This window comes from Neofelis nebulosa, chromosome 13, assembly GCF_028018385.1.
Source record: "Neofelis nebulosa isolate mNeoNeb1 chromosome 13, mNeoNeb1.pri, whole genome shotgun sequence".
Lineage (NCBI taxonomy): Eukaryota > Metazoa > Chordata > Mammalia > Carnivora > Felidae > Neofelis > Neofelis nebulosa.
Window position 1 is genome coordinate 38,781,417 of NC_080794.1, and position 24,005 is coordinate 38,805,421.

The 24,005-nt window shown below is 38.9% G+C and overlaps 1 protein-coding gene across 6 annotated transcripts in view; it reads right to left on the reverse strand.

Annotated features, from left to right (window-relative positions):
- USP54 (ubiquitin specific peptidase 54) overlaps nucleotides 1-22,182 on the reverse strand; it is a 132,449-nt gene extending 110,267 nt beyond the window's left edge. For 2 of the 6 annotated variants that reach the window (XM_058696712.1, XM_058696715.1), the window contains exon 1: nucleotides 21,795-22,182. The gene's annotated coding sequence lies outside the window, so the exon portion shown is untranslated. Of the gene's footprint in view, nucleotides 1-368; nucleotides 390-21,477; nucleotides 21,621-21,646; nucleotides 21,666-21,794 lie in introns of those variants that run through there. The other 4 variants (XM_058696709.1, XM_058696714.1, XM_058696718.1 and 1 more) reach the window with 3 other exon arrangements.
- Between the last annotated feature and the right edge of the window lie 1,823 nt (nucleotides 22,183-24,005).

Genomic DNA, 24,005 nt, shown 5'->3' on the forward strand with positions numbered 1-24,005 from the left:
AACAGAATAGAATCATGCATAGGTCTCTGAAAGCCAGCACAATAGATTTCAAAAGTAGGGTAAGTTCCATCAACTAAAGCTTAAAAAAATCTGTAAAGATTCCTGGAAATTAAAAAGGGAGCCCCCAGAAGTCTTAAGTCCCAGAGCAACAAAATCAAACAAGACAGATAAAAAACAAATTATTAAGTCACGTCAAAAAGAATCCTTAAAGTTAGCACCACCAAATCTTTCGGCAACCCACCACACACTTTACTGCAATCCTCAACTTAGAGAAAGACTGAGTGTCCATGTGTGTCACCTTCAACCTGATATTCACAGCCACATGTTTCAGAAGACTCCCAAATCACTTCTATTTTTTTGCTACTCACAAAGTGCCTGAAGCTTCAACCATTTCCTGCTTCTGGCAGCTGCAGGACTTGCAATTAGGAAAACATTCACTCAGCGTCTAGAGCAGGTCTGGTTAGAAGGATGAGCTCATCCCTTGATGCGCACCTGATCCTCAGGAAGCCGCTCCTCCTCCAGCAAACAGGTCTTTGTATGTTTAAAGTGACACCCACAACCTGTGCAACCACTGGGCCAGAGTCAGAACAAGTCCTTCCTTATACACGCCTGGTGCCATGGAAGCATTTCCTGCTCTAGCCACTTCACACAGCCACAAAGTTCAGGCAGCAGTGGCAGCAGCAGCTACTACTTGCTGTTCCTATTATGGCCTCACCAGAGAAGTATTTCATTTTCAGCTACAGTGGAGGTCAGGTCCTTCACTGTTACCCTGTGAGTATTGAGCTGTTTGTTTCAACAGGTCCTTGCCCAGAATCAGACCTTAACAGAATTACCTGGGGGTTGGTTGGTTGGTTGGTTGGTTTTTCAGAATTTACAACTCATTTTCCAGAACCAGGAATTGTAATGCTTCTACACCTCTCTTATTGTTTGTCCTGTCTACAAGTCTCAATTAACCAAAGCAGCTAAATGCACTATATGCAATTAGAGTTAAATGCTGGAAGTCTGCTAGTTTCACTACTTTTAAGAAAACATTTACTCTGCCATAGCTGTCTATTTATTGGTAAAGTGCATAACAATCCTAACCCAAAAGATATGTAGACATCATTTCAAAATAATATGTTGGTACTAAATGTCTTTAGTCAGAAGTGCCTGGGTACCATACAGTCACTCAACAAATTATTTCTGTGCACTTTTATGTACAACTATCTCTAATGGGTGCTGAACTGGGCTTTCAACTTAAAAAAAATCTAAAAAATATCCTTTCCCACCTTAGCCTTCCACAGGACTTCTACAGTATTTTTACTTCTTCCATGATAAGCTTCTAATACTAATAGGCTGACCAACGGGTTTAAACTACTTAGAGAAATATCAAATTAATTAGTGGTTACCTTTGAGAGATGGCAAGGGACTTGCAATCAAGAAGGGGAAAGCCAACGGGCTTAAAATAATTTAGCAATGTTTAATTTGCTGGATGGTGGATACAACGATACTTATTGTATTATTCTTCTAAAATATCTTAAATAGGGGCAGCTGGGTGACTCAGTCAGTTAAGTGTCAGACTCTCGATTTCAGCTCAGGTCATGATCTCACAGGTCATGGGTTCAAGCCCCACGTCAGGCTCTGGAGCCTGCTTGGGATTCTTTCTCCCTCTCTCTCTCTGAACCTCCCCACTGCTATAAATGAATGAATGAATGAATGAATGAATGAATGAATATTTTAAAATAATAAAGAAATAAAAATAAATATATTAAATAAAATTTTAAAACAAAAAGAGGACTTCTACTCATCAAATGACACAATGAACAAAGTGAAAAGGCAAACCACAAATGGGAGAAAGTATTTGCAAATAATTCATCTGATAAGGCATTAATATCCAGAATTAACAAAGAACTCCTACAACTTTACAAAAACGGATTTAAAAGTGAACAAAGGACAGGAACAGAATTTCTCCAAGAAGATATACAAAAGGTCAATAAGCCCTTGAAAAGATGCTCAATGTCAGGGGTCATTAAGGAAATGCAAATCAAAACCACAATGAGATTCTATCTCACACCCATTAGGACGGCAACTATCAAAATACAGAAAGAAAAACAATGATGGTGTGGAGAAATTGGAACTCTTGTGCCCTGCTGGTGGGAATATAAAATGGTGCAATCACTATAGAAAATGGTATGGCAATTCCTCAAAAAAATTAAAAACAGAATTATATGATCCAGCAATTCCATTTCTGGATATATATCCAAAAGAACTGAAAACGGAGTCTCAAAGAGATCATTATACACCCATGTTCATAGCAGCATTATTCATAATAGCCAAAAGATGGAAACAACCCAAGAGAATGGATAAGCAAAATGTAGTATATGCACATACAATGTAATTTATTTACCTTTAAAAAGGAAGGAAACTCTGACACATAGATGAACCTTGAGGACATTATGCTACGTGAAATAAGGCATGCACAAAAGGACAAATACTTCATGATTCCATTTATAGGAGGTAGCTAGAATAGTAAAATTCAGAGACAGAAAGTAGAATGGTGATTGCCAAGGACTGAAGGGAGGGAGAAGTGGGGGGATGGGGAGTTGTTTAATAGGTACAGAGTTTTAATTTTGCAAGATGAAGAGTTCTAGAAATTGGTTGCACAAAAATGAATGTATTTAAAAATAACAAATTGTATAATTAAAAATGGTTAAGGTGGTAGGGGCGCCTGGGTGATTCAAGTGGATTAAGCATTCAACTCTTGATTGCAGCTCAGGTCATGATTCCAGGGTCGGAGGATCAAGCAAGCCTTTATAGGGATTGGGATTCTGCTTGGGGTTCTCTCTCCTGATCACTCTGCCCCTCCCCCACTTGTGCTTGCTCTTTCTCAAAATAAATAAACATTGAAAAAAAAAAGATCTGGGGTGCCTGGGTGGCTCAGTCGGTTAAGTGTCCGACTTCGGCTCAGGTTATGATCTCGCAGTCCGCGGGTTCGAGCCCCGCGTCGGGCTCTGGGCTGACAGCTCGGAGCCCGGAGCCTGCTTCGAATTCTGTGTCTCCCTCTCTCTCTGCTCCTCCCCTGCTCATACTCTGTCTCTCAAAAATAAATAAATGTTAAAAAAAATTAAAAAAAAAAAAAAAAGAAAAAGAAAAAAAAAGATCTTATCCTGAACAATATAAAGTACTGAGTGAGAAAAAATCTAAGTACAAATTCAAACAGTCTGCTGCTTTTCTCCTCTTTGAAAAATTGATTCAAGCTTTTTTAGTGATATTTGTTGAAAAAACTAATGTGCCATAGGCAATAGACAAATTAATTACTCTGGTTTTATATAACTGAAAAACCTAATATATTTGGGGCACTAATATATTCCTAGAGATGGAAGTAGAAAGTAAATATCACTAAGTTTGCTGAAAAAAAGAACACATGGCCTAAAGAACACAGTCTCCAAACACTAAGGATGGTAGCTTAGAAATAAAATAGTTATTATTTGTCATATTCTAGATGTAGTTTGAAATCTGCATTAAATTGTATTAGCTCCATTCCTGGGGCTTATTTACAATGGATGGGGAGAAGAAAACTATAGTTAAAAAACTAAGATATAATTCTTCATAGGAAGAAATGTGCTTTATGGGGTTGTTATCAGGATTAAATGGGTTATAGCATGTAAAGTGTTGAGCATAGTGGTTGGCACATGGTATTGCTCAACCAAAGTTATTCAAACTTTCTCTATTTTCTCATGTCCCTATTTTTTCCCCTTAAACCAACATAATCAAAATTAGTTTGACTGTCTTTAACACAAACATGAACAATATCTGTAATAACTTTTTACAGTTCACAAAGTATTTTTATAATCAGTATCATTAAATACGTAAAACAGTTCAAGGAAGAAAGAAATGAAAATCTGAGTGCCTACAACATGATAGGTACTGTGCTAAGAATCAACATCTATTATCTCAATTTGTTCAGGTAGGTTATTGTTATCCTAATTTCACAGATAAGGAAACTGAAATTTAGAAAAATTTAGCAATTTGCCTCAAATTCCTAGAGTAGTATTAAATAGAAGGGCTGAGATTTGAAATCTTTCTGGCTCCAAAGCTCATACTCCTACCAACTAAAAAGATCTTAAGCCCAATGAGAGGTAATTTATTCTTCTCTTGTTCAATTATTCATTCATTTATTCATTATTCACTCATTATTCCTTTCTTCAATAAAAACAATTCAGTGGTGCCACGCACACTGTACTAAGCTCGGGATATAAAGATGAATAAAACAGCCTATGCCCTCATAGCCTAGAGGGTGTATGTGTCTGAGGACAGGGAAGGATAAATGAAAACAAATCAACCACAATACAAATGACTAAAGATCAATTACAGTAGTATAAGCTGAATGCAATTGAAACATGGAGGGTAAATGCCAGCTTTGGGAATGTGGAAAAGCAATGCAAAAGAAATACCATTTCAATTGAAATTTTTAAAATATGTAGCTACAACCTGATACAACATCTACACAAAAACCTTACAGCTAAGTGGGGCACCTGGGTGGCTCAGTCAGTTGAGTGTCCAACTCTTGATTTCAGCTCAGGTCATGATCGTAGTGTGCTTGGATCAAGCCCCATTGTTGGGTTCTGCACTGAGCATGAAGCCTGTTTGGGATTATCCCTCTCTCTCCTTCTGCCCCTCTCCCCTGCTTGTGCTCTCTCTCTCTCTAAAATAAAACAAAATTAAAAAAAAAAAAAAACCCACCTTATAGCTAACATCACACTTAAAAGTGAAATACTAAATACTTTACCCCTAAGATTGGGAACTAATAAGTAAGGGTGTTTGCTCTCATTACACTTATTTAACACCATATTGGAAATTCTAGGCACTACAATAAGGCAAGAGAAATAAAATACATACAGATTGGAAAGGGAGAAATAAAACTATCTCTATTTGCAAATGACATGACTGTCTATGTGAAAAATCCCAAGGAATCTACAAAAAAATTCCTAAAAGTAATAACAAGGTTGCAGGATATAAGATCAACACACAAAACTCAATCACATTTCTATATATTAACAATAAACACCCAGAAACCAAAATTAAAAACACACTACCAGGGTGCCTGGGTGGCTAAGTCGGTTAAGCATCCAACTTCAGCTCAGGTCATGATCTCATGGTTTGTTAATTCAAGCCCTGCATCCAGCTCTGTGCTGACAGCTCAGAGCCTGGAGCCTGCTTAGGATTCTGTGTCTCCTTCTGTCTCTGCCCTTCCCCCACTTGTGCTCTGTCTCTCTCAGAAATAAATAAATGTAAAAAAAACAAAAACAAAAAAAACCTCACTACCATTTATAATCATGCCAAAGAAAACTAAATACCTAAGTGTACATTTATCAAAACATGTACAGAGTCTATATGCCGAAAATTATAAAATGCTGATGAAAACTATCAAAGAAGACCTAAAACAGAGAGGATTGTTTATGGATTGGAAAACTCAATATCATAAAAATGTCAATTCTCCCCCAATTAATCTGTAAGTTTTTTTTTTTTCAACGTTTTTTATATATTTTTGGGACAGAGAGAGACAGAGCATGAACGGGGGAGGGGCAGAGAGAGAGGGAGACACAGAATCGGAAACAGGCTCCAGGCTCCGAGCCATCAGCCCAGAGCCGAGGCGGGGCTCGAACTCACAGACCGCGAGATCGTGACCTGGCTGAAGTCGGATGCTTAACCGACTGCGCCACCCAGGCGCCCCTTAAATTTCTTTTTTTCAACGTTTTTTATTTATTTTTGGGACAGTATAAGTTTAATGCAGTTCCTATCAAACTCCCAGCAAAGCTTTTTGTAGACATAGACAAGCTTATTCTAAACTTTACATGAAGAGGTGCAGACTCTAGAACTGCTAAAATAATCTTGACAAAGAGTAAGTAGAAGGAATTACTCTACCCAAATATTAAGGCTTACTACATAGCTACAATAATAAAAGCAGTATGATATTGGCATAAGGATAAACACATACATTAATGGAACATATAGAAAACCCAAATCAGATCTACATAAATATTCTTAACTGATTTTTGACAAAACTGCACAAAGCAATGTAATGGAGAAAGGAAACCCTTTTCAACAGTGCTAGAGCAACTGGGTATCCACAGGCAAAGAAATGGACTCAACCTAAACTTCACACATTATATTAAAAAAAATTTTTTTTATTGTTTTTTAAAGTAGGCTCCATGCCCAGTGTGGGGCTTGAACCCATGACTCTGAGATCAAGAGTCACATCAAGAGTCTACCAACTGTGCCAGCCAGGTGCCCCTTTTCTTTTCTTTTTTTTTCTTTTTTTTACCTTGTATAAAAATTAAGCCAAATGATCATGGACTTAAATATAAAATACAAAACTATAAAACTTTTAAGAAAAAAGTACAAAAAAATCTTTGTTATCTAGAGTTAGGCCAAGTTCTTAGGCTTGACACCAAAAGCACGAGTCACAAGGAAAAAAACTGATAAATTAGATCTCACCAAAATTAAAAAGTTTTGTTCTATAAAAGCCTAGGTGAAAGGATGAAAAAACAAGCTACAAACTAGAAGAAAACATTTGCAAACCACGTATTCAACAAACGACTAGTATCTAAGCTATACAAAGGTCTTTCAGAACTCAACAGTAAAATATCAAACAAGCCAGTTAGAAAATGGGCACAAGATACGAAGAGACATTTCGACAAAAAGGATATACAAATAGCAAATAAGCACATGAGAAGATGTTCAATATTATAAGCCATTAGGGAAATGCAAATCAAAACCACAATGCAGTATTATGGCACATTTCTCAGAATGGCTAATATAAAAAGTAGTGACAACACCAAATGCTGGTGAGGGTGCATAGAAAATGGATTACTGATACATCGCTGATGGGAATGTAAAATTTACTTTAGTGCTAGTCTGGAAAACAGTTTGACGGGTTCTTTAAAAACTACATATGCAACTACCATACAATCCAGCAATTATATTCCTGAACATTCCTGAGAAATGAAAATGTATATTCATATAAAATTTGTACACAAACGTTCATAGCAGCTTTATTTGTTTTCGTTGTTGATGATGTTGTTTTCATAGCAGCTTTATTTGTAATAGCCCAAAACTAGAATCAGCCCAGATGTCCTTCAACAGGTGAAAGTTTAAACAAATGATGGTATAAATATCCATATCATGGAATTGTACTCAGCAATAAAAAGGAACAAACTACTGATACATGCAACAACTTGAGTGAATCTCCAGGAAATCATGCTTAGTGAAAAAAAGGAAAAAAAGAAAAAGAAAATCCCAAAAGGTTACATATCGTATGATTCCATTTACATAACATTTTTGAAGTAAGAGAATTTTAGAAAGGAAGAACAGATTAGTGGTTGCCAGGGATGGGGTGGGGTTGCCTATAGAGCAACACTAGAGATCCTTGTGGTTTTAAAACTGTTGAGTATGTTGACTACAGTAATGGATACATGAACCTGCACATCTAAAAAAATTACACAGAATACACACACAAACACACACACACACACACACACACACACACAATGAGTAAAACTGTAAAACTACAGAAATCTGAATTAGATCAGTGGTGCTTATCAATATCAATACCCTGGTTGCAACTTTATACTGTACTTCTGCTAAACTTATGTTCCTATTTGGGGAAACTGAGAAAAATATACAGAGATCTCTCTGTATTATTTCTTGCAACTGCAAGTGAATCTACAATTATCTCAATAAAAAATCAATTAAACAATATGTGGGTGGGGCACTTGGTTGGTTCAGTCAGTAGAGCATGTGGCTCTTGATCTCGGGGTTATGAATTCGAGCCCTAGTTGGGTGTAAAGATTATAAATAAAATAAAGTAAAATTAAAAAAATAAAAAATAAAATAAAATAAAATAAAATAAAATAAAATAAAATAAAATAAAATAAAATAAAATAAAATGTGAGTATAAGTAACTTACCTAGGATCATACAGAAAGTGAGCTGACATTCAAACCTAGTCTTGGGGTGCCTGGGTGGCTCAGTTGGTTAAGCATATGACATGTGATTTGGGCTCAGGTCATGATCTCAGGGTGGTGAAATCAGCTCAGAGCTGCACATGGAGGCTGTTTACGATTCTTTCTCCCTCTTCCTCTGCCCTTCCCCTGCTTGCACGAGCTCACTTGGGTGAGCTCGCGCTCTGTCTCTCGCTCTCTCTCGCTCTCTCTCAAAAAACAACAAACAATAAAAACCTAGTTTTGACACTTAGCTTTGTATCTTCACTCAGGAAAATAGTAACAAATAACTTTAGGTAAATTACTCCCCCCCCCAAAAAAAAAAAATAAACAAAAAAGCAATTACTGGGGCACCTTGATGGCTCAGCTGAGTGTCCAACTCTTGATTTTGGCTCAGGTCATGAACTCATGGTTGTGAGATCAAGCCTCAGGTCAGTACAACCTGCTTGGGATTCTCTCTCCTCCTCCCCCACTCATGCATGCTCGCTCACTCTCAAAATAAATAAACTTAAAAAAAAAGAGCAATTACTATTGCTTAAAATATTCTTACTTTATGTAAGAAAGGAACTGTATTATTATATGGCTTAGCTGTGAACAATATTTATAAAGCCATAATGTAAACAATGAATATTGACGTATTAGTTTTCTATTCTGTGGTAAAAACAACACAAACATTTTATCTTAGACTTCTGTAGATTAAGTCTCATATACTTTCACTGGACTAAAATCACAGTGGTGCTAAGGCTGGGCTCCCTTCTAGAGGTTCTAGGGGAGAATCTTTTTCCTTGTCTTTTCTAGCTTCTAAAGGATGCCTGCATGCCTCTGCTCACGGTTTTCTTTCCTCCATCTGCAAACCAGCAAGAGAGACTGAGTCCTTCTCATATAGCACCTATTCTGTCTTTCTCATCCACTTTTAACAATCCTATTAATTACACTGAGTATCCTTATTTTGTGGGCAAAGTACCACATTCGCCTCAACTATAATAGCCAAAAAGTGGAAACAACCCCAAATGTCTATCAGCTGGTGAACAGATAAATAAAATGTGTTATACTCATACAGTAGAATAAGGAATATTTTTCAGCCACAAAAAGGAATGAAATACTGATACATGCCACAACATGGATAAACCTTGAAAATATGCGGAGTGAAAAAAGCTAGTCACAGAAGATCCCATAATGATAACTTATGATTCCATTTGTATGTAATGTTCAGAATGGGTAAATCTATAGGGACAGAAGTAAATTAGTAAGAGTTGCCAAGGGCTGGGGTTGTAGGTAGAAATGAGGAGTGATTGCTAATGGATATAGTTTCTTTTGGGGATGATAAAAATGTAATAAAACTGATTACACTGACAGTTGTACAACTATAAATATACTAAAAACTTTTAAATTACACGTTAAATGGGTGAATTATATACTTTGTGAATTATATCTCAATAAAACTGTTATTTTATTTTATTTTTTAAAGTTAATTTATTTATTTTGAGAGAGAGAGAGCAAGCGCAAGCAGGGGAGGGGCAAAGAGAGAGGGAGGGAGAGCAAATCCCAAGCAGGCTCTACACTGTCAGCACAGAGCTCAATTCGGGGCTCGAACTCACAAATGATGAGATCATGACCTGAGCCAAAATCAAGAGTCAGACACAACCAACTGAGCCACCCAGGTGCCCCTAAAACTGTTATTTTAAAAACAGGCATTTAGGTAACTATTGAAAGAAGAAATAAAAAAGATGAGAGTCACCATGAAGTAAGAACTTCAAATTGAATTTTAAAAACAAGTTATGTCTTTTCATGAATTTGTAGAATAGGCATAGGAAAGGCAACTGTAAATCAGACTTCTATAGATTGCCCAGTTAAAATAATGGCCAGAATTTCATTGAGATTTCCTACTCAAAATAACTTGTGATGTGGCAATTTGTGGTTTAAACATTGGTTAAAACATGAATAATATAAATGTGTATTTTCAATATCAGTAAATACTCTAAAAGTCAGAGGTGTCTAGAACTTACTTTTGTAATTACAAAGTTTCTTATTTCAATTCTGTGAAATAACTAGAGGTTTCCTTAGACCTGGTAGGCCCCAACTAAAATAACACTTCTTTGGGGTGCCTGAGTGGCTTAGTCGGTTGAGCATCCAACTTCAGCTCCGGTCATGATCTCACAGTCCGTGGGTTCAAGCCCCGCGTCAGGCTCTGTGCTGTCAGTTAGGAGCCTGGAGCCTGCTTCGAATTCTGTGTGTCTCTCTCTCTGCCCCTCCCCCACTCATGCTCTGTTTCTATCAAAAAATTAATAAACGTTGAAAAATGTTTAAATAAATAAACAGACAGACAGACAGACAGACAGACAGACACTGCTTTGGGGCACCTGGGTGGCTCAGTTGGTTAAGTATCCCACTCTTAATTTTGGCTCAGGTCACAATCTCATGGTAGTGAGATCGAACCCCATGTAGGTTCCACACTGAACATGGGACCTGCTTGGAATTCTCTCTCTCCCTCTGTTCTGTCCCTCCTCAGCTTGTTCTCTCTCTCTCTCTCTCTCTCTCTCTCTCTCTGTCTCTCTCTCTCTCTCAAAATAATGAAAGAAGGAAAGAAAGAAAGAAAGAAAGAAAGAAAGAAAGAAAGAAAGAAAGAAAGAAAGAAAGAAAGAAAGAAAGAAAGATAGATAGATAGATTCTGCCTCTCTCTGGGGTTTCCCAACACTGAAAGAACACATGGGAATTTCCAATTGTCCACAAACTCTTTTCTTGTCTTCACTGACCACGAGTAAAGATAAATAAAGGCTGAAAGAAACAGCAAAAAAAGATCAAGAAACTTATTTTCTTCTGGCACCATACAGCTTTGACTGGGGTCAACATTCAGGACAGGATGCACCACCAAAGGAAGTGGATCTGCACAGAAACAACAGCTGAGCCCAGGTCAGAAATGAGACAATGGCACACAAACAAAGAGAAAGTTCTGTTTCTATAGATAATGGATTTTTCTACAAGCCTGACTATGAAACTACTGTACTGTCTAAAAGATATCTATTTAGAAATTTCTTCTCACAAGAAAAAACTTTTTCTTCTGGGAATTTCAAATAAGTCATTGAATTCCTGCTGGCTTTATATTAAAAACCTACCTTTCATGTCACAAGAAAAAATGAACCTACATACCAGGTCAAAATACGACCAACAAAAATATTCCACAAGAGTCCAATATAGTCTTATCCTCAGGTTCTGTTTTCATTTCAAAACCCAAATGCTATTTGAAAAATATGCTTTGTAGAAAATGCTTCTTGCTTTCAACATGGTACAGGAAGGTACTTTGCTAAGAGAAAGTGCTTAAATACTGAAATATGGATTTCAGAAAAGTTCATTCATTGCACACCAACAACAGGGTTATATTTCCTATTTGCAAAAAGCTAAGTAATGAATATAATACCTTTTTTCTCAAAAGCCACTTGCCTATAGAGCACATTTTTACAGCCAAACAGAAAGAAATAAGAAAAACTCTAAAACAGTAACAGAAGATTAAAAACATTGTTGTATATCCTACAATCATATAAATATTGATGTTTGTGTCTGATATAAATGAGAGAGAGAGAGAGAAAAAGTTCACAAATTTAGTATATGGCACTGTCCCCAAAACAAAAATAAAGAATTTGGATAGCCTTTTCTACAGATGTACTCCCTAGAAGAAAAAGGACTAAAAAGTGAACCTCAGAGGTGCTAGGTGCCTCAGTCAGTTAAACATCTGACTCTTGATTTCCACTCAGGTCACGATCTCACAGTTCGTGAGATTGAGTTCTACATGGTGCTCTGTGAGGACAGTGTGGGGCTTGCTTGGGATTCTCTCCCCCCCGCCCCGCCCCTCCCCTGCTCACTCTGTCTCTCTCAAAAAAAAAAACATTTTAAAAAAAGTAAACCTCAAGGTGAATTCTACTTTCCCACTAATTCTCATTAAACATAAAAAATGTGTCCATATTTTTAATATCAATAGACAAACCTATAATTTTAGTGAAGATGTGATCAAGCTGGTGATTGGCTCAACATTAACCTGAACATTAGAATTTATCTTCAATATTATTTCTTCTGGGAACAATATTGTTTTTCTACAAGCTAAATGTTCCTTTTAGCACTTCATGTTATTTTCCCAGCTCCATACCCATACCATTCCTACTCATCCCAATGCTCAGCAATCTCTTCTATGTCTGGAAAATCCCTTAATACTCACAGCTCCCAGAATGTTATCCTTGTCAGCCTCTGCCTTCCCTTGCCTTTTCAATGATGCCTTTCACTTATAGGCACATCCAAACCTCAATAGGACAGTGAATTTATCAGCAGCTATCAACAATGGAAAGGGTCTGGAATGGGGTGGGGAGTTTCATGCGTGACCAGCAGTTCATGGATTCCCTACCTGCTATACTTAGCCATTTTGACATAACCTTTAAGGCAGACACCCTATCTTGGTATTCTTTTCAGTGCTATCCATTGGCATTTTATACACCGATGGAAATGTTCCATATCTGCACTGTCCAATATAATAGCCACATGTGACTATATGGCTCGTACAACTGAAGAGACGAATTTTTACCCTTATTTAATTTTTTAAATATTTTTTAGTGGCACCTGAGTGGCTCAGTCAGTTGAACGTCTGACTTCGGCTCAGGTCATGATTTCACAGCTCATGAGTTGGAGCCCTGCATCGGGCTCTGTGCTGACAGCTCAGAGCCTGGAGCCTGCTTCAGATTCTGTGTCTCCCTCTCTCTCTCTACCCCTCCCCCACTCATGCTCTGTCTCTCTCTCTCTGTCTCTCTCTCTCTCTCTCTCTCTCAAAAATAAATAAACATTCCAAAAAAATTTTTTTTAATATTTTTTAAATGTTTATTTAAAAACACTCAATAATCACTCTGAAAGTAAACGGACAAAATGCTCCAAACAAAAGACATAGGGTAAGGCACCTGGGTGGCTCAGTCATTAAGCATCTGACTATGGCTCAGGTCATGATCTCACAGTTCATGAGTTCAAGTCCCACATCAGGTGAGCTCGAGCTCCACTTCGGGTGAGCACAAGCCCCACTTTGGCTGAGCTCGAGACTTCTTCTGGTGAGCTGAAGCCCTGCTTCAGGTGAACAAAAACCCTGTTTCAGGTGAACAGGAGCCCCACTTTGGGTGAGCCCCCCTTTCTCTTTCTCTCTCTCTACACCTCCTGGGATTCTCCTTTCTCTCTGCCCCTTGCTCACTTGTGCCCTTTCTCTCTCAAAAAAAACACACACACACACACACACACACACACACACACACACACACATAGGGTATGTCAGAATGGATGGAAAAACAAGATCCATCTATACGCTGCCTACCAGAGACTAATTTTAGACCTAAAGACACCTACAGATTAAAAGTGAAAGGATGGAGAACTGTCTATCACACTATGCTAACAGAGGTCAAAAGAAAGCCAAAGTAGCCATACTTGTATCAGACAAACTAGATTTTAAAACAAAGACTGTAAATGAGATGAAGAAGGGCATTATATCATAATTAAGGGATCTACCCATCAAGAAGATCTAACAATTATAGGGGTGCCTGGGTGGCTCAGTTGGCTAAGCATCCAACTTCGCCTCAGGTCATGATCTCACAGTGAAAGACTCACCCTCAATGGGGAAAAACTGAGAGCTTTCCCTCTAAGGTCAGGAACATGACAGGGATGTCCACTCTCACCATTGCTGTTCAACATAGTACTGGAAGTCCCAGCCTCAGCAATCAGACAACAAAACAAAATAAAAGGCATCCAAATTGCCAAAGGAGAAGACAAACTTAAACTCTTCGCAAATGACATAATACTCTACGTCAATAACCTGAAAGACTCCACCAAAAAATTGAACTATCAGCTAGAACTGATACGAGAATTCAGCAGTCACAAAATATAAAATCAATGTACAGAAATCAGTTGCATTTTTAAACACCAATATTGAAGCAGCAGAAAGAGAAATCAAGGAATTTATCCCATTTACAATTGCACCAAAAACCATAAGATACCTAGGAATAAACCTAACTAAAGAGGCAAAAGATCTGTACACTGAAAATGATAGAAAGCTTATGAAAGAAATTGAAGAAGACAGAAAGATATGGAAAAACATTCCATGCTCTTGGATTGGAAGAAGAAATACTGTTAAAATTTTGATACTACCCAAAAGCAATCTCTACATTCAATGCAATCCCTATCAAAATACCAGCATCCTTCACAGAGCTAGAACAAACAATCCTAAAATTTGTATGGAACCAGAAAAAGACCCCAGATAGCCAAAGTCATGTTCAAAAAGAAAATCAAAGCTGGAGGCATCACAATTCAGGACTTCAAGCTGTATTACAAAGCTGTAATCACCAAGACAGTATGGCACTAGGCACTAAAACAGAAACATAGATCAATGGAACAGAATAGAGAAGCCAGAAATGGACCAACAAACGTATGGCCAACTAATCTTTGAAAAAGCAAGAAAGAGTATCTAAGGGAAAAAAGACAATCTCTTCAGCAAATGGTGCTGGGAAAACTGGACCGCAACATGCAGAAGAATGACCCTAGACCACTTTCTTACACCATACACAAAAATAAATTCAAAATGGATGAAAGACCTAAATGTAAGACAGGAACCATCAAAATCCTACAGGAGAAAACAGGCAGCAACCTTTTGACCTTGGCTACAGCAACTTCTTCCTAGTTATGTCTCCAGAGGCAAGGGAAATAAAAACAAAAATGAACAATTGGGACCTCATGAAGATAAAAAGCTTCTGCACAAAAAGGAAATAATCAACAAAACTAAAGGCAACCAATGGAGTAGGAGAAGATATTTGCAAATGACGTATTGGATAAAGGTTAGTATCCAAAATCTATAAAGAACTTCTCAAATTCAACATCCAAAAAACAAATAATCCAGGGAAGAAATGGGCAGAAGACATAAATAGACACTTTTCCAAAGAAGACATCCACATGGCTGACAGACACATGAAAAGATGCTCCCTATCACTCATCATCAGAAAAACACAAATCAAAACTATGATGAAATACCACCTCACACTGTCAGAATGGCTAAAATTAACAACTCAGCGAACAACAGATGTTGGTGAGGATGTGGAGAAACAGGAACCCTTTTGCACTGTTGGTGGGAATGCAAACTGGTGCAGCCACTCTGGAAAATAGTATGGAGGTTGCTCAAAAAATGAAAAATAGAATTACCCTACAACCCACCAATAGCACTATTAGGTATTTATCCAAAGAATACAAAAATGCTGATTCAAAGGGGCACATGTACCCCAATGTTTACAGCAGCGCTATCAACAATAGCCAAATTATGGAAATAGCACAAAGGTCCATTGACTAATAAGTGGATACAGAAGATATGTAGTATGGGGCGCCTGAGTGGCTCAGTCAGGGGCGCCTGGGTGGCTCGGTCATCTGAGCATCTGATTCTCGATTTTGGCTCAGGTCACCATCTCACAATTCAAGTTCCGCATCAGCCTCTACACTGGCAGCACAGAGCCTGCTTGGAATTCTTTCTCTCTCTCCCTCTCTCTCTCTGTCTCTCTCTCTCTCTGTCTGCCTCTCCCCTGCTTGCACTCTCTATAAACAAACAAACACACATTTAAAAAAAAGATGAGATACACACACACACACACACACAACGGAATACTACTTGACTTGGCAATCAAAAAGAATGAAATCTTGCCATTTGCAACAATGTGGATGGAACCAGAGTATATTACGCTAAGAGAAATAAGTCAAAGAAAGACAAATATCGTATGCTTTCATTCATATGTAGAATTTAAGAAAACACAAAAGATGAACATAGGGGAAGAGAAGGAAAAATAAGATAAAAAGAGGGAGGGAGGCAAACCATAAGAGACTTTTAAAGACAGAACAAACTGAGGATTGCTGGAAGGGAGGTGAGTGAGAGGATGAGCTAATGATTGATGGGCATTAAGGAGGGCACTTGTTGGGATGAGCACTGGGTAAGTGATGAATCATTGGGTTTTACTCCTGAAACCAATAGTACACAGTATGTTAACTAACTTGAATTTAAATAAAGAAATATTTTTAAAATTAAAAAAAAATCTTTTTTAAAAAAGAAAAAGACAGATAGCCACCCAAACACCCTGTGAGCATAAAGATTTTAGTATATCAGGGAGCCTGGGTGGCTCAGTCAGTTAAGTATCCAACTCTTGATCTCTGTTGGGGTAATGATCTCACAGTTCATGAGATCAAGTCCTGTGTCAGGCTCTGCGCTGACAGCATGAAGCCTGCTTGGGATTTTCTCTCTATCTCTACCCTTACCCGCCTTTGCACACATGCACACTGTCTCCCTCTCAAAAATAAATAAATAGGGGCACCTGGGTGGCTCAGTCAGTTAAGCCTCCAACTTTAGCTCAGGTTGTGATCTTGCAGTTTGTGAGTTCGAGCCCTGCACTGGGTTCTGTGCTGACAGCTCAGAGCCTGGAGCCTGCTTCAGATTCTGTGTCTCCCTCTCTCTCTGCCCCTCTCCTGCTCACAATTTGTGTGTGTGTGTCTTTCTCTCTCAAAAATAAATAAATGGTAAATAAATAAACAAACATTAAAAAACATTTTATTATATCAATCGATACCATAGACAACGCAACACATTAGAGAAAATATGTGCTCTCTCTATATATAAATGTAAATATAAATGACTTTTTTTAAAAAAGTGTATGCTTCCACATACATATAAAGAGTTCTTGTTAATCAAAAGGTAAAAGAAAAAGTTTTAAAAAAAAGTCAGGGGTGCCTGGGTGGTTCCAGTGGGTTAAGCCTCAGTCAATTTTGGCTCTGTTCATGATCTCACAGTTCATGGGATCATGGCCTGCATCAGGCTCTGCACGGACAGCATGGAGCCTACTTAGGCTTCTCTCTCTCCCTCTCTCTATGCCCCCACCCCACTCACACTCTGTCTCTCAAAATAAATAAATAAACTTAAAAAAAAATAACAAAATTTAAAAAGTCACAGGATAGAATAAACAGTTTCACAGAAAGAAATAGTCAATAAAGAAATTAAAATATGCTCAAACTCACAAGTAACCTGAAAACTGCAAATTTTCTACCCATCATATTAGTAAAAATGTACAAGATTGATAATACCAAGTGTTGGCAAGTATGTAAGGATATAGGCACTTTCATAATCTGCTAGTGGAATGCATAATAGTACACAGACTCTATGAAAGGCAGATTGGCAGTATCTTTGAAAATATACATACCTTTCAAGCAATAATTATAGCCACTACTCTACAGGTATTCTAGAACATCAATCCAAGAGAAAGAATAAGGGATGTTCATTTTGGTTGGTAAATGCAAAAATCTTGGACAACTTAAATGTCCATCAATAAAAAAAAAAAGTTAAGTAAGTTACAAAAAATCAAAGGGAAATACAATCAGCTGTTAAAAAGTGTATATTGACAGAATGAGATCTTATAGGCACATAGCTAAGTTTTAAAAAAGAGAAAGAGCTGCAAGGGTACCTGGGTGGCTCAGTCAGTTAACCATCTGACTTTTGGTTTCAGCTCAAGTCATAATCTCAGAGTTCAGGAAAGTGAGCCTTGTGTCAGGCTCTGTACTGACAGCAAGGACCCTGCTTGGGATTCTCCTCACCCTCTCTGCCCGTCCCTTACTCCCACTCACTCTCTCTCATAATAAACTTTTAAAAAAGTGTTTTTAATTTAAAAATAAATAGGGGCACCTGGGTGGTTCAATCGCTTAAGCGTCCAACTTCGGCTCAGGTCATGATCTCATAGTTTGTGAGTTGGACAAAGTCAGCTCTGTGCTGATAGCTCACAGTCTGAAGCCTGCTTCAGATTCTGTGTCTCTGTCTCTTTCTGCCCCCCCCCCCCCGCCGTCTTTCTCTCTCAAAAATAAACATTTAAAAAAAATTGGGGGTGGGGGAATGCAAGCTGGTGCAGCCACTCTAGAAAACAGTATGGAGGGACTGCTGCAGAAAGTCAACTCAATGAAAAATCTGACCTGACTCACCTTCAAATGTGTATGTATTTCTTAATAATATTAGGTATTACAACATAGTTGTATCCCTCCACTTTTTTCTTAATGTTTATTTATTTTTGAGAGAGAGGGAACATGCAAGCACTAGTTGGGGAGGGGCAGAGAGAGGGAGCCAGAGGATCCAAAGCAGGCTCACTGACAGAGAGCCCAATGCGGTGCTCATCCTCACAAGCCCTGAGATCATGATGTGAGCCAAACTCAGATGCTTAACCAGCTGAGCCACCGAGCCCCCTCCACTTTTTTTTAAGGCATATAAACATTTATTAAAATGGGTCAATAATGCAGCTAGACACAGAAAAATGAAACAGTAATATAATAAACCAAATGTAAGAAGCCTCTGAATGAATTATGCATTTATCCTAAGTATCAGTAGGAAGTGTAAGTACAGTAGAAGGGAAACAAGTCATCAGTTTGTACTCTCATCTATCAATAGCCTCCTGACAACTCTGGTTTCCTGAAATTAGCTGAGAGCATCTATAACTCAATGCATAGTGATTATTAAATATAATTTGGCAACGTGGTACAGTAGAAGAAACACTTAATTAGAAATCAGGACACCTGGGACATTGCAGCCGTGTGACTTTGGAAAGTCACTTAAAAGTTCCTGTTGCCTTGGGGCATCTGGGTGGCTCCATGGGTTGAGCATTTGACTCTTGATTTCAGATTTCAGCTCAAGTCATAATATCGCAATTTGTGAGATCGAGCCCTGTGTCAGGCTTTGCACTGACAGTGTGGATCCTGCTTGGAAATCTCTCTCTCTCCCCCCCTCTCTCTCTGCCCCTTCCCCACTCTGTCGTGTGTGCATGCATGCACTCTCTCAAAATAAATATACTTAAAAAAAAGTCTGAATGCAAATATATAAATACATGTGACATGTATATATTTTTCTTAATACAAAAAAAAAGCAGTATAAAATGTTTAAATCTCTTAAAGTCTGTTGTAATAACATTTGCTCTATACTGCATATGAATATAATCATTTCCATTATTAAAATGATCACTTTCTAGAAGATTGCAAATGTTAACAATTGCTTGTTATGACTATTTTCCCAAGCATAGCTCCCTATACAATTATATACAACATGAATATGGCAATTTACTCAATTCTCTGTTCAACAACATAAACTCATACTTAGCATCATGTTAATATTCAAATTAGTTCCCATATGTAGTGTAAACATTTGAGGGAGAAAAAATATATGAACAAAGACACAGAGGTTGAATTCTGATCTTCTGGCCAATTCTACCTTCAATCTCTGCCCCACCCCAATCTCAAGGTACTCTCTCTGAAAAAGAAAGGAATCTTGCTTAGGTTTTTCCAATCACATATATTTCCAACTCCAATCCCTAATCTGACATTTACTAGCTCTATGATCTTTAGCAACTTCCTTAATTTTTTGTTTAAAATTGAAGCACTAGGACCAGCTGAAGAGCAGAATGTTATGAAGATAAAATGAGATAATGTGCCTGGCACATTAATAATCAGTCAAAAATTTTAGTTATTATGCTTATTATTGACTTAAGAACATACAGTGATATTTAAGAGTACCAAAAAAAGACTTAAATCACAAGCTGACTTGTGAATTTTGTCATTATAACTTTTATCTCTTCTGAGAAACATAATATGTATTCTATTAATGCAGCATAGTTTAGAATTTGTTTAGTATTTTGTAATTTTTAAAATTATTTCTTCCTTTATAATCTTGTCAACCAGGAAAACTCCTGAGGGCCAGAATCTTGTTTCATGAGCTTGTGTGCACATACTGTTTTTTTTGTTTTGTTTTGTTTTGTTTTTTTTGAGAGAGAGAGAGCGCACATATAATTGGGGGGGGGGGGGGCGGCACGCAGGGCAGAGAAAGAGAATGAATCTCATGAATCTCAAGCAGGCTCCAAGCTCAGAGCCTGCCATGGGGTCCATCCCATGATCCTGGGATCATGACTTGAGCCAAATCAAGAGTCAGACACTCAACGACTAAACCACCCACCTGCCCCTATATTGTGCTTATTACATTGTAATTATTTGTTTCTCTGTCACTCTACCTAGGTTCTGAGCATTGCAAGGCAGAGAGCAAAGCTTACCCCTATTTGTATCCTAAAAGCTTAGTAATGATACAAAATAGGTCTCAGTAAATGTTTGTTGAATGGATAAATGAATGACTCTCACCCCTCCCCTCAATGTCTTACACAGTACTCCACACATAATAGGAACTCAGTAAAGCTCTTTAATGGATCCATGCAGAAATCATTTGGACCCAACCACATAAAGCTGTATCTTGCCTCAGAAAGGCTTTAAAGTGTAGCTACTAATATTACAAATTAAAACTTTTAGTCTAACACATATCAAATAAATAGGTTCAATGACTAACCACATCAAGGGTAGTGCCAGAAGGATTTAAAAGCCATTATTCTAATTAATGAATTTGTGAACCTCAAATGGAAAAATCCAGTTACATAATCAAAAGAGGTTATCCCCTACAAATTTATACCTACAAAAGACAGTAAGAAAAATTATCAGATAGTTTGTAATTGTTTTTATGCCTGAATTGAAGCCATTGTTTTCAGTAGAAATAAGAGTTCAGGAGCAAAGTGGTCCAACCTCATCTCCACAAAACAGTTCTGAAACTGAGAAACTAAATATTTTGCCCTCTCCTTGATTTTAACTCCTGGGAGACTCACTTTATTCCCAGATTAGCAGATATTCAAAACTTGTTCTATCTCCTAAAATAAAACTTCATCCATTTCTTAAAAGGCAAATAACCTGAATATGCGCACTTTGGGAACACTAGGTTTTATATTCAAGTTAACTAAAACTATCCCTAGTGTTCAGCCTTCTGCTGCAGCAATAGAAACACTTTCCTTACTTTTTAAATTACATTCGTGGAAGGCTTAAGTGTCGTGCTGCACATTCTTTCACTGTATCAGCTAAACTGGTTTTACACTGCATATATAATTTCAAAAGTACACCGTAAAGGAATTCTATACTTGAATGAATCTGGGAAGAAACGTGATCTCAGCACACACACACCCCTTCTTTCAACTCAATACGCTCCAGAGGAAGTACATCTTAGGGGTTTTTTTCCTAAAGAATTTCTCTCCCGTCCCCACCCCACACTTTATTTTACAGCAGCAATCATTCATTATCCCACTCAACAGTCTCTCCGCAAAGAACCTTTCCAACTAATCCTAGTTCACCAGGACCCTACTTCTACATCTTACAGTCCGTGGGGGATTTCTTTGGAAGGGACAAGTGGTGGTGGAGGTCCGGGACGCCACCATTCCCGCCACGCCATTTAGGACCCAGGTCCTGGCGCGCAGTCCTATTCCAGCTTTCGGCGGACCCCGTGAGCCGCGAAGGGTCCGACACAGTCCCCCAGTCCTCACCAGCGCAAAGCAAACCGGGCCCAACCTCTGTGCTCCCATTCAATATACCCTCCACCTCGCGGTACCCCATTTCTTCCCACTTACTCCTCGATGTAGTCCGGTCCCTTTATCCAGTTCTGAGTCCGCGTAACCCTCTTCCTTCCAACGCACACCCTTCCACACTCCGGCCCCTGCCCCTTGAACCCTACTACACCGCCGTCCCTCCCACTGGACCTCACGGCAGCTCTAGCCCTCCGAGTGCCCTAGTGCAGACCTGCGCCAGGTCCCTTTACCCACTGGACCTGGGTCCTCTCCAACACGTCACACTTGGGCCCGTTATTCCCGACCTACCCCCACCACCAGGGCTACCCCCTGCACCCCCGTTACCTCCGACCCCGCCCCCCTGAGGGTGTCGCACTCACAGTTCCTGCCGCCGCATCCTTAACCGCCGCGGCTGCTATAGCTACGGGGAGCCAAGGCAACCAGCTCTCGCGACACTTTCCTCAGCTAACGGCGAGAACAGCCGAGAAGAACCTCTAGCAAGAAAGTAAACGAGTCGGGCTTGAGAAGGCTAAGTATATCTCGCGATAGTAGTGTGTAAAATGGCGGCCGCCAGGTGTTAGGGGCGGCCTGGAAAAGTCTGGTAGTGGGTGAGGGCAAAGAAGAATGTGTATCGAAGGAGTCGGAAAACTATTGCAGGGGGGAACGGGTTGACCTGGGGGAAGTTAGTATGGCGATTCCCTACTGGAATAGCTTTAGGGATGTGGCCTTGTTTGCTCCAAGTGCCTCAAAGTTAGAGCAGTGACGCCTTTAGTTCCGTTTTCCTGGCATTTTCCTTATGCATGAGGAGTTAGAGATGGAGCGAGCAAGCCAGATGTTGATCTTACCGTCTCCTCGTAACCTTCCTTCAGGAAATTTTCATCCGTTCTTCTCACACTGGTTTGCACACGGTATTTGGTTTCACAGAAATAATTTGTTTATTCACGAGTTCCCCACCCCTATCAGTTCGCCAGACCAAAATAGGAAATGAAAGGTTTTTTGTGTGTTTTGTTTTGTATTTTTAATTGAACATAAGCACAGGTGTTTGGCCTTGGATGCGGAAGGGGACCGCATTGGTGTATGACTTAACTTTGCACTTGTTGCTTGCAGCTCTGTGGACACATCCTTAATTCCTGACTCACAAAACTTAGTTGTAGGGCTTTCTCAAGCTCTCAGACAACTGTAAATGCAGACTGAGAAGCATCTGGAACAGAAGATGGATTTAAAGAACGTAGTGGAGGTTGGTTGGAAAGTAGTGAGTTATTTTAATTGGTTATTCACAGTCAGTTACAGATCGAACTTACTCTCTTTTCCTCCTTCTCACTACTGCACTGGACTTAAAAACAGAACAACAACAACAACAACAAAAGTTGGCGAACAAGGAAGAGTAAAACAGGAAGTAATATTTTGGAATTGTTTCCCCCAACTTTAAGGGTAGGCGCTTAATAATTATTTTATGGTTAACTGAAATCTCTATGTCTCATGAAGGTTGTTATGTGTCTTTGTACAGCTGATGTCTCACACAATACCTGGTATACAGTAGGCACTCAATAAACATTTGTTAAAGGAATATAGTCCTTAACTTTGGTGAAGGACTCACAGAGTTTTAAGCATGAAAATCTGATGGAAATTGTGAACCCATATCCAGATCTTGTCTGTGCTCTACCCATATTTCCTCAGCCCACCCCAGAGCTTACTACAGCCTTGATAGATAGTGCAGGTCCATACCTTCCTACCTCAAACACCTGTGTATTTCTTTGACTGGAAGTGCCAGCAGAGTTAAAATTCCCAGTAGCAATCTGCAACCAAAGAAGGATGGCATTTGGTGGCTAAATACTACAGTTCCTCATCCCCTCAGTGGGGCAATTCTGAGTTCACTGTAGTGTTTCCCAAAACTTCCTAACGTACAAATCATCTGAAGAGATGAGTAAGACACAGATTCTTGAGTTTGCATTTTTAACCAATCTCCCAGGAAACAGTGATGCTGCCAGTCCAAGGACCACACTTTGAATAGCATTTTTCTCAGTAACAAATGGGACTCAACTCCAGTTGCCCAAAACACCTTTATTGGCTTTCTTCTCACTCCCTTACACTGTTTGGATTTCTGGAATCACCTTCCAACCGTCTGGGTCCACATCTTTGTCTCAGGATGTACCTGCATCCACATCTTTGTCTCAGGATCTATTTGGGGGGGAAATCCAACTTATGGCAACACTGTCCTTAGAAGAATACACACAGGGGATGCCTTAGTGGCTCAGTCGGTTAAGCGTCTGACTTTTAATTTTGGCTCAGGTCGTGGTCTCACGATTTGTGAAATCGAGCCCCGCATCAGGCTGCACGCTGACAGCATGGAGCCTACTTGGGATTCTCTCCCTCTCTCTCTCTCTGCCCCTCCCCTGCTCACTTTCTCTCTCTCTCTCTCAAAAATAAATAAAAACATTAATAATAATGATAATAAGTATTTGAAAAAAAATACAAACAGAAAAATCTTTGGAAAATAAAAGGGGGTACCTGGCAGGCTCAGTTGGTGGAGCATACGACTCTTGATCTCAGGGTTGCAAGTTCGAGCCCCACATTGGGTGTAAATATGACTT